Consider the following 10,389-nt stretch of genomic DNA (forward strand, 5'->3'; position numbering starts at 1 on the left):
TCATTTAAAAAAAAAAAAAAAAAAGAAACAACCCCCTTCTACTGTAACTTTAATACAATGGTTATTAATATATGGTTTATAAGGCATCTGAGCAGATCCTCTCAAATGAGAAGCAGCAGCAAGATGTAACCCTCTCATCAGCCGGGTGAGTCTAAAAAATGTTAAAACCACCCAAAGAAGAAGTGAAATCTTTCTGCATTGCAATGTTCTTCTGGGAAACCCAAGAATTCACACAGATGTTACTTTAATACATACCAGCCACTGTAACATTGTTGCAGACCAACAAAGTCCACAAAGGTTCTTCTGCAAAGTCCAAAAGACTCAAAATCAATAGCAGTGGCCTGTGCCAGAAAAAGGGCATCTACAGTGGTGTGAAAAAGTATTTGCCCATTCCTGATTTTCTATTTTATTGTATGTTTGTGGGACAAACTTAAATACTAGACAAACATAACACAAGTAAACAGTGTAAGGTGTTTATTATTAAGGGGCAAAAAAATCCAAACCTATGTTCCTTTTCTGAAATGCTGTGTTAGTCTTACTCCAGATGTAACAGGACTCAAACCTTCCAAAAAGTTCATCTTTGAGACATGTGAAGCTTGCAGTTCATTCATTTTCATTTGGGTTATTTTGCGACCTCCTGGATGAGTCATCAATGCACTCTTGGAGTAATTTTGGTAGACGAGTCATTCCTGGGAAGGTTCACCACTGTTCCAGGTTTTTTTTCCATTTGTGAACAATGGCCCTATTCTCTTCTCATTGTATTTGCTCCCTCTAGGCGCAATCTTTGAAAAATACAATATCGCCTTCCACTGTTATGCCGATGACATACAGATCTATTTTGAACTTACTGACGACCTTGCTGTGTCCCTGCACTACTTTCAAGAATGCATGCGGGAGGTCAAAGAATGGTTCCTGAGTAATTCCCTCGTTTTAAATGATAAGAAGACTGAGATTGTGGTGTTCAACAGTAAAATCCCTCGTGCCCAACTCTGTGCTGCCCTGGGTTCCTTTGCTAGTTTTTCTTGTGACTATGTCAGTAACTTGGGTGTACTGCTGGATAGCTCGCTCAAACTCGATAAGCAAGTGTCTGCTGTAGTGAGATCTAGCTTCCACCAACTGCGCCTTATCTCTAAGGCTAGGCATTATATTCCGCATGAGGACCTGGAGAAGCTTATTCACGCTTTTGTGACCTCCAGGTTGGATTATTGTAACTCCTTGTACTATGGTCTTCCCTCTTCTCTTCTTCTTAAACTGCAAACAGTCCAAAATGCAGCAGCCCGCCTTTTGACTGGTACCAGGAAATTTTGCCATATTACCCCTGTCCTAGCTAGCCTGCATTGGCTGCCCATAAAGTACCGTATTCAATTTAAAATATTACTCCTTACTTTCAAAACTATTAATAAATTAGCGCCAAGTTATCTTAGTGAACTTCTCAAACCACATACTCCTGCTAGAACACTCAGATCTGCCACTCAACTACTTCTGACCCAACCCAGATCTCGACTGAAGTCCCGGGGTGACCGTGCGTTTGCTCTGGCTGCCCCGGTACTGTGGAATACCCTTCCTCTCGACCTCCGCGCATCTGATTCCATTGCACTGTTCAAATCACGATTAAAAACCCACTTATTCAATCTTGCCTTTCCCTCTAGTTAATATTTCTTTTATGATTTTATATCATGCACTTTTATGCTCATTTAAATTCTTGTTTGCTCTGTACCTGTTGCTTTCCTATGTATTAGTGACAGTTATCTGCTTGCATATTTAGTACTTGCTTTGGTCCTATTTCTATTATCCTCCTCCTATACTCTATTTTACTTGTTAAGCACCTTGGCATACCCTTGGTTTTTAAGTGTGCTTTATAAATAAAGTTTATTATTTATTATTATGCCTCTGAGTTATCATGGAGGCACAGGGAGGTCCAACATAATATCAACCAGTTAGTTTCAATGCTGAGGCTGTAATTGTCTGTGTTTATGTATACTCAATATTCAGTGCATGTGTGTCTATCTATCTTGCCTTGTTTGTAAACACAGTTTTGTTTTAATCATCTCATTTGACTTAATCCCCACTGTGTTGCTTAGGGCAAGGTAAAAATAAGGATGGTTAGAGTTGAGGTTATGAAATACATTTTCCAGCACAGAAAAAAATGATTCAAACAGCAAATAAAAATGAGATGACTTATTTTTGCCGACGGAGGGATGAGTTTAGAGAGCATACATGTAGATAAGGGTTTTCTCTCATCTGACTTGGCAGTTTTTCCTCTGACTTTTTCCTTTCTCCACTCCTGTGACTTTTTGGTGAACCCTGTCTGCTTCTTCTCCTCGTGTGAGAGTGGAGGAGGGTTCAGTATTTCAGGAAAAAGATAGAAAAAAAAAACTTTAATACTCCACTGGGGTCTTCTTTTTATTCATTTCTCATCCCCTGACTCTCGGAAGCAAAGCTTACTTTCCCTCCTCAGCGGACAGGTTCCTCTCCCTTCCCTTCCCTGATGTATGATCCTTTCCTCTCCTATCACCCCTTCTTTACTCATTTCACCTCTTATCTCATTTTCCTTACCTACTTTTTCCTCCATCTGCTCATTTCCTCTCATTTTCACTTACTTCCTTCTTTCATCACTTAGCTTCTCCCTCAGAAAATACGCAAAAAATGAGATGATGTAAAAATATTCTGTGCTTTTGCAAGAGCATGATTCAACCCAGTGATTCCTATATTTTATTATTTTGTCTAGACATCCACAGCTTAGGGATGTGAGATTTGGAAAGAGCACGAAAGAGCTATCCTAGAATGTTGACTTTTACAGATACACTATACCTCTCACCCGTCAGTGAAAGTGTGTACTATCACTTGATGACCCTTTGTTCAATTTAATGACCTTTGTAATATCTCTCCAGGTTAATATCTGCTCCAGGTTAATGTCTCTATTCTTTTAGCTTTGCTGTCAAAAGAGAAAAACTGGTGGGGGAGAAAAGAATTGTTTAAAGTCACCTCATTGTAAAGATTTTCACTGACGTGTGCAGGCAGATCTCCCTTGAGGCTGAAAAGTTTTCCCTCTGATGCTTTTGTGTTTTGAAGTTTTGACAGAATTGCTGCTGATTAGCACCACCTCAATATCAATTTGCTCCACTTATTGTTAGACAATCTAAGAAATGTTATTGGATCTTTCAGTGCCTCAGAGACTATGGTAATGACTGAGAGGCCAAGACAAACTAATAAATGAAGAAGTGTCAGTGGAGTGGGATACAAATGATGAAAGTGCTTTATTGTTCTCCGGGCGTAAGGCTCTGGTCTTGTGTCGCTGTACAGCCGTGGCTGAGATGGTTTCACTGGAAAATTAGGTGTTTCTAATTCCAGCTAAGCTCTTAAGCTGCTCATTTCTGATGCTTTTGTTAGCTTGGTTTTTTCTCTCATATCCTCTCGCTTCTTCATTGTTTCCCTGTTTCTAACCTTGCAGTTTGTCTTTTTTTGCTTCTGTCTTTCTCATTCGCTCTGTTTCTCTCCTCTGTTCTTTTCATCCTTCCTTTCTACCTGTAGTCAATATACTTTGCTCACAATGTTTTGTGCCCACTGAGGATTGCGTTGGTGCAGCTGGTGGTTGAGTTCGTGGACAAGAGCACGGTGAGACACTAGGGATGGGTACCGGTAACCGGTGCCATTGTGGAACCAGACCGAAAAGCAGCGCATATTTCGGTGCTTTATTTCTGTGCTTTTTTCCCCTGAGATGTCATACACTTTGAAATCTAGCCAATCACTTTACCTTTCCAAGGATAGTAGTCGGGCCCAGGTACGTACTTTTTTTTTTTTTTTAGAGCAGAGCTAAAATGCCAAAGGCAACGCGCTCGGGAGTGTGGCTGTACTTCACAGCAAAAGATATAAACTCAGCAGCCTGCAACAAATGCTTAAAGGTAATAATGTGCAAAGGAGGTAACACCTCAAATCTAATGAAACACCTGGCGACGCATAGCGTTTTTGTAAAAGCAGAGAAATGCACCGCATTTGATAACTTGCATCAAGACCTCACACCGAGCACATCCACTGCGGGTGTGGTGCCTGTTCTCGGAGTTAGCAACATCCAAGAACCCGAAGAGGAGAGTCCGGCCCGTAGCCCTGCCAGTGTAGCAGAAATGATAACTGATGATGATGATGGCAGCAGCAGCCGTTCTTCTCTGGGTGAGTATCTTAATGTTGTTCGTGTGTAATTTACATTGAGTAGGCTAACCACGTTATTATTAAATTAATGCATGTAAGGTGAACTAGCTAACCCCGTCGTAGTTACATGCGGCTGTCTTCTTGTTTGATGGCAGATACTTCCTTCACCCTGGCCAAAAAGGCTAAAATGACCAAAGAAAAAGTGGACGAAATTTATAGGGCAGTGACAAAATTTATAGTCAAAGATCTCCATCCATTTTCAACAGAGTCACCATCATTCAGGTGAAAAATGTTGTATTACTCTGACATAAAAAAATAGTATCTTATAGACTGTATAATACTGTAAAAGTTAATATGTTCATAGCTGCTTAGCTTTGTCTTTTCTAAATGTGGAATTAGAAAAGACTTACAAAATTGGTGTAAATATGGTGTTAGGTGTTTATAGGTAAACTATATTTGAATAAAGGGTGAGCTATGTTTTTATTTTTTATCTGGAAGAAAAAAATCAAATTAAAATTCAAATGTATTTTCTGTTTATTCAGGGAAATGCTTTGTATGATTTATTTATTTTATGTGAAAAAAAGAATTAAATTTCAAGTCAAAAACACTTTTTTTTAATAAATTTCGCTTTTTTTTTTTTTTTTTTTTTTTAAATTCAGGGAGATGTCCTCTGCCCTTAATCCGAGGTATCAGCCCCCATCCAAGGATGATCTATCCAACACACATATAACTGCTTGGTATTGCGTGGAGAAAAGCAAGCTCATCCAGAATTTGGCACAGGTTAACAAGGTCACTATCACCTGTGATGGATGGACCAGTATTGCTCAGGACCATTTCCTCACAGTGACTGTTCACTACATCTACAAAGGCAAAATGAAGCAGAATGTGCTCAGCACTGAAGCAGTTTATGAGTCACAAACAGGTCCAGTTGTCGCTAAAGAAATATCAAACGTTGTGGAGCAATTTCACTTGGGAGGGAAAATAATTGCTGCCACTGTAGACAATGCCAGCAACATGGATGTTGCTTTGAAAAATTTGGACTTTTTAAAAGTGGGATGCTTTGCTCATACCCCCAACCTGGCCGCACAAAAGGTGTATGACATTCCTGCAGTTTCCAGCTGGTGTGCCAAAATCCGTTCAGCAAAACTGTGCTCAGAGAAAAGCAGCAAATCCTGAGTAAGTAGCACATGCAGTTACATATCAAGAAGTATTGTTATTCATATTACCTTTTTTATAGTAATTTAAAAAATGTTTGTGTCTATCTGTGCTTTAGTTTTGCCAGAGCACAATGTCATTCTTGACGTTAAGACGCGCTGGAATTCTCTCTTCCTGATGGTGGAGAGATTTATGGAGCAGCTTGATGCAATCCAGGCAGCTGCTCTGGATCAACGGCTGAGGAAGCCTATGGAGAAGGACAAGTGAGTGAATGACATGAGCATCACTTGCAAGAGCTAAATTTTGTCAGTTACCTTTAACATTGTGAATATTTTTCAACAGGCTAGAAAGGTTCACGCACACTGATTTAATCAAGGCAGAGGAGTTTATTAAGTGCATGCAAGTCCTGTACACGTCAACCATGTGTGTGTCAAGTGACAAGTCACCCACATGCCAAAATCATCAAATCATCCCCATCCTGGCCAAGCTGGAGGCACATTTCAGACGATGTGATGAAGACAGTGTTTTCACCTCTTCAATAAAAGAGAAAGTCTGGGGTAGTCTGCAGAAAAGATATCAGGTATTTGCAGACAATATCAATGTGCATGAAAAATAAGGTTACCTTTTTCAGTATCAGCTCCTATGTTATATCTTGTTTTACTTAAAGGATGAAAACCTTCAGAAATTTCTGAAGGAGGCCACAATGATGGGCCCACGTTTTAAAGGCAGGCTAGGTGGTGAGGCATCTACTGACATCTGGGACAGGTTGGAGAAGACAGCAGTTGCAAATGCCACAGCAGCAGTTGTGCAGGTATTTTCACTGTGTGTGTACAATCTTGTCCTTTTGCATCATGATGTAGTTTCTATGTTGAAGGAATGCTCTTTTACTATCTGTGTGTCCATAGCCTCCCACTGAGGACCCCAAAGCACACAGCGAGGTGGATGATGCTGACATGGACAAGCCAGAAAAATGTGTAATTTCAGATTTTTTCTAGCACAACCACTACCACTACATTCTAAAAGTGATCTTTATTTATTTTGCAAACCTCACTCTTCTTCTTTTTTTTGTTTTTCAGCTAAGAAAGGTCCAGAAGTCACCCTTAGAAAAGCTATTTGAGGATGAGGACAGAGAACTTCAACAGGCTGCTTCTCAAGCGGGTAGAGTCCCCTCAATCACAGAGCAGGTACAGAAGGAGCTTGAAATATACAAAAGACTGCCAGGAATTACCTCTGGACAAGACCCTGTGGCCTGGTGGTGGAGCAAGAGGGATACACTCCCCAATTTATCTGCCCTATCAGAAAAATACTTGTGTGTCCCAGGCTCATCAACGCCTTCTGAAAGAGTTTTCTCTTGTGCTGGGCATGCCATCAGCCAAGAGCGATGCTGTATAGCTCCAGAAAAGGCTAATATGATTATCTTTTTGCAAAAAAACTGCTAAACATGACAAGTTTCATGACAAAGTTTGTGTTTTCAATTGTTTAAGCACTTGTTCCAACCAAAGAAATTATGTTTTATTGACAGAAAGGGTTAACTTTTGCCTAGAAAATAAATTACTGGGAAAAATAAAAACACGAGGTATTTGGACAAAGTTTGTGTTCTTTATTCTATAAGCACCGGTTCAAGCACCGTTTAAGCACCGGCACTGTTTCAAGAGTACCATTTTGGCACCGGTATCGGATAAAACCTAAACGACACCCATCCCTAGACTCCAGGGGTTAACTTTGCTCCACGGGATCATCTTAAGCACCTATACGCTCTGATCTGTATCAGACATTAGTATGTCATATTGTTTCCTAGCAACCACCTAGCAATGGACTTTTTTTTTTTTGCATTTATGTATGTATAACACCTTTAAAAAAGATTTTTCCATTGTTTTAATTTCAGAAGAACATTAATTTCTATTTAATAACAAGCTGAATAATACCTGATATATTATGATGCCATAATGCTGCCTAGCAACCACCTAACAACTTGTTAAAATTAACCATTTAAAGCATATAAACAATATCGACCAACCCACTTTTTCCATTTCTCAATGCGATTAAGTGTATAAATTTGCAGAATACTGTAGCATGGACATGGACTAGTAATGACAATAAATACAGAAGTAAAAAACTGAAACTATTAATTGTATTGAGTCATTATTTAATTAGCTATTTAGCTATGCCTGTATTTAACTACAGTTTAATTAGCCAAAGAACTACCAAAAGAAAAAGATCATAAAATATGTCACAGATATTAAATTTGTGCCATCACAGTTTAGTGGGTAAAGAATGTGTGACAGAATCAGACCACAGAAAAAGGATGGAAAAGATTACCTAATTAAAAGTAAAGAGGGAAAAAATCAGCTAATGAAAAAATAGAAATTATCAGTACAGGTTTATGAAGGCAAGCAAACTGCTTATTTTCCTCAGAATGAATTCTGATGGCTCAGACTGAACACACACATAGTCCCACTGCTTGTTAAAAAGTCATGCACTGAAATGCAGAAACGGCTGTAACTTTAAAGTTTTTTTGTGCATTAGGCTTATTTTTGTCAAGCATCATATTAATGTAATCAAAGCAAGAGGAGAAAATTATAGAATTTTTGCTGGAACTAGTGATCTCCTAACTACCACTGTGCCTTCCTAATCGCTGGGTTATGGCTACAGTTACTTCCTGAATACTATTATTTCACCCTAAGAGACTACAAATGACCCTTCAGTAACAGAAAAAAATACAGAAACATTTAACAGACCTTTGTTGAGTGGGACAGGGTGAAAAAAGGGACCAGTTTAACATCAGTAAGAAAAAAATCCCTTTAATGTTACAGCGTTTAATTTCTTCTCAAACAGCAACAAAGCATCAGTAGAGTAAAAAGTCAAGCAAAGAGTAAGAGAGATGAGAATTTTAATAAAAATCAGTCAGAATATAAAGCAGAGAAAGGTGTTTTATCACAACGTGTCCCAGGAGTCCCTCTTTCTCTGTCACTTTTTAGTGTGGTGCACTGGGACCTTTTGGCTGAGCACAGGAGTGTTACAGAGCTCCATAGGGAATGCATTTCTTGGTCGCAAATGCGTACACACACAAAAAAGAGCTAACATATAGCATCCAGAGTAGGCAGAAATGTATTCAAAGCTCTGTACATGTCATTGCACGGCTTTCAGAGAAGCAGCGTGGACAGAGAGCCTCAAAGCTCTCCCCCTGAGGATCTGAATAGATAGATGGACGGAAGGACAGTGAGGGAGATGAAAGTGGGATAAAGATGAACAGACGGGGGGGACAGAAGTATCACACTTTAGCAGCTGGTGATGTAAGGTGCATAGGAATGTGAGTGCTGAAAGCAAGCAAGAAGGAGAAGATGGAGAGAAATGAACACTCTGAGAGAGACATGCAGCACCATCCAGTTACTTTGTTTCCATATGGTTGATTTTAATCATGCTTTTAATCATATTATGCTTAAAAAATAGAAAACCATCCAACTTTAAAGGATTACTTAAATACAACAATTTAGGGAAACAACAGTGCACAGAACAACAATGGATTTCAAAGCAGTATGTGAAATATCTTTGAGGTGATGGTATGGAGACATTTCAAAGTCATTTGAAGGATATCTAAAGAGCAATGCACAGAACTCACTTCTTTGTGAATTTGCCTTTTCATGTCACTTCGACTGTCTCATTGACTTGATTTGGCCCATGTGTGAGCTTAACCTCATTGTGCATAGAAACTAGCACGTGAGAGTAGTGTGCAGTACGGTCTTAGATTAAAATGAGACAAAGTGAATCAAGTGTGCTTACCATATCTATCCATTATCTGCAGCTTATCCAGGTATGAGGTTGCAGGTACAGCAGCGCGAATTATGTTTCTGTGGGAAATCTATGTCCTAACTTAAACTGTAACCACAAGCCAATTTTAACCCTATGCCATAACCTTCTATGTAACCTAATGTGCACCTCCAGAGAAATGTAACTGCGCATTAGGTTGACGCATACCACCACTTGAATTGGATGGAAAATTGTGGTGTAGGGATAAAAAGGAATTTCCGGTCACAACGCGACATCAGTTAGGATGTAGAGTCAAAATCAAGCTGAAGTAGAGACACTCAGACCTCTCTCCAGCCTCCAGGTCTTCAGAAGGAACACCAAGGCATTTCCGAGCAAACTATAGGTCACAGTACCTGGTACCAGGTACTTTTTTAGTACCTGCTCGGCCGGGGTTCCAAGCAATCTGAGCAGGTACTAAAATGTGACGTCATCAGACTTCATGCTTCCTAGTGGCTGACCAGTAGAGTCACTCGATAAGTAATAAGAGCATCTCGTTCATGAAAATAAAAACCACCATTTTTGAAACCCAGCAATGGTGAAAATAGCTATAAAAAAACAAGGTATATTCTTCCCTCGATGTCCACCTTTGTTGTAGCGTTTGTGTTAATTACGTCGCAGGATGCTCTGATAGCGACCACGTACATCAGGAGGTACTAAATTGTAATGGAAAACCAGTCCATCCGAGCTGAGTTGTGGCGAGCTGTGGTAAGTATGTCCAAGTAGGTACCAAATGAAACGGGGCTATAGAGAACCCATGTCACTGTTCAGAGTGTTTTCTTTCCAAGCTCCTTAGACTATTCAGAGCTCTTGGTTATAGGTGAGGGTAGGAACATGGATCCGTCAATCTCCCACTCTCTTCACCCATCATTCTCATTCCCACTGCTTTGGGAAGTGGTAAAATGCTCTACTTAAGTATGTTTATGTGAAGTAAGACATCATAAGAGTGTTTGAAAAATAAGGCTTAAGAATTTAAGAATCCTAATCCCATACCAGTGTGTTGTAATGTTCTGCCCATGATTTATACTATTTACCACTATAAATACAAAATAAAAGTTGACCTCCTTCTACTAGCTTCTCAGAAATAACGTCTATGCAACTCTAGCTACACAATGGTAAAGATAAAAAAGAATTACTAAAGCCGCTAATGTCTTCTGGCTGAGGAAGAGGAGCAAAAGATTAGCTGAACTCAACACAAATGGATGCGAACTCTGAACGAACCCAGACAGTACTGGGGCTGCTTTTCAAAAACCAACTCTTGGGACCCAGATTTCAAAAAGACTT

The sequence above is a fragment of the Rhamphochromis sp. 'chilingali' genome (assembly GCF_963969265.1).
Source record: "Rhamphochromis sp. 'chilingali' genome assembly, chromosome: 17".
Taxonomy (NCBI): Eukaryota; Metazoa; Chordata; class Actinopteri; order Cichliformes; family Cichlidae; genus Rhamphochromis; species Rhamphochromis sp. 'chilingali'.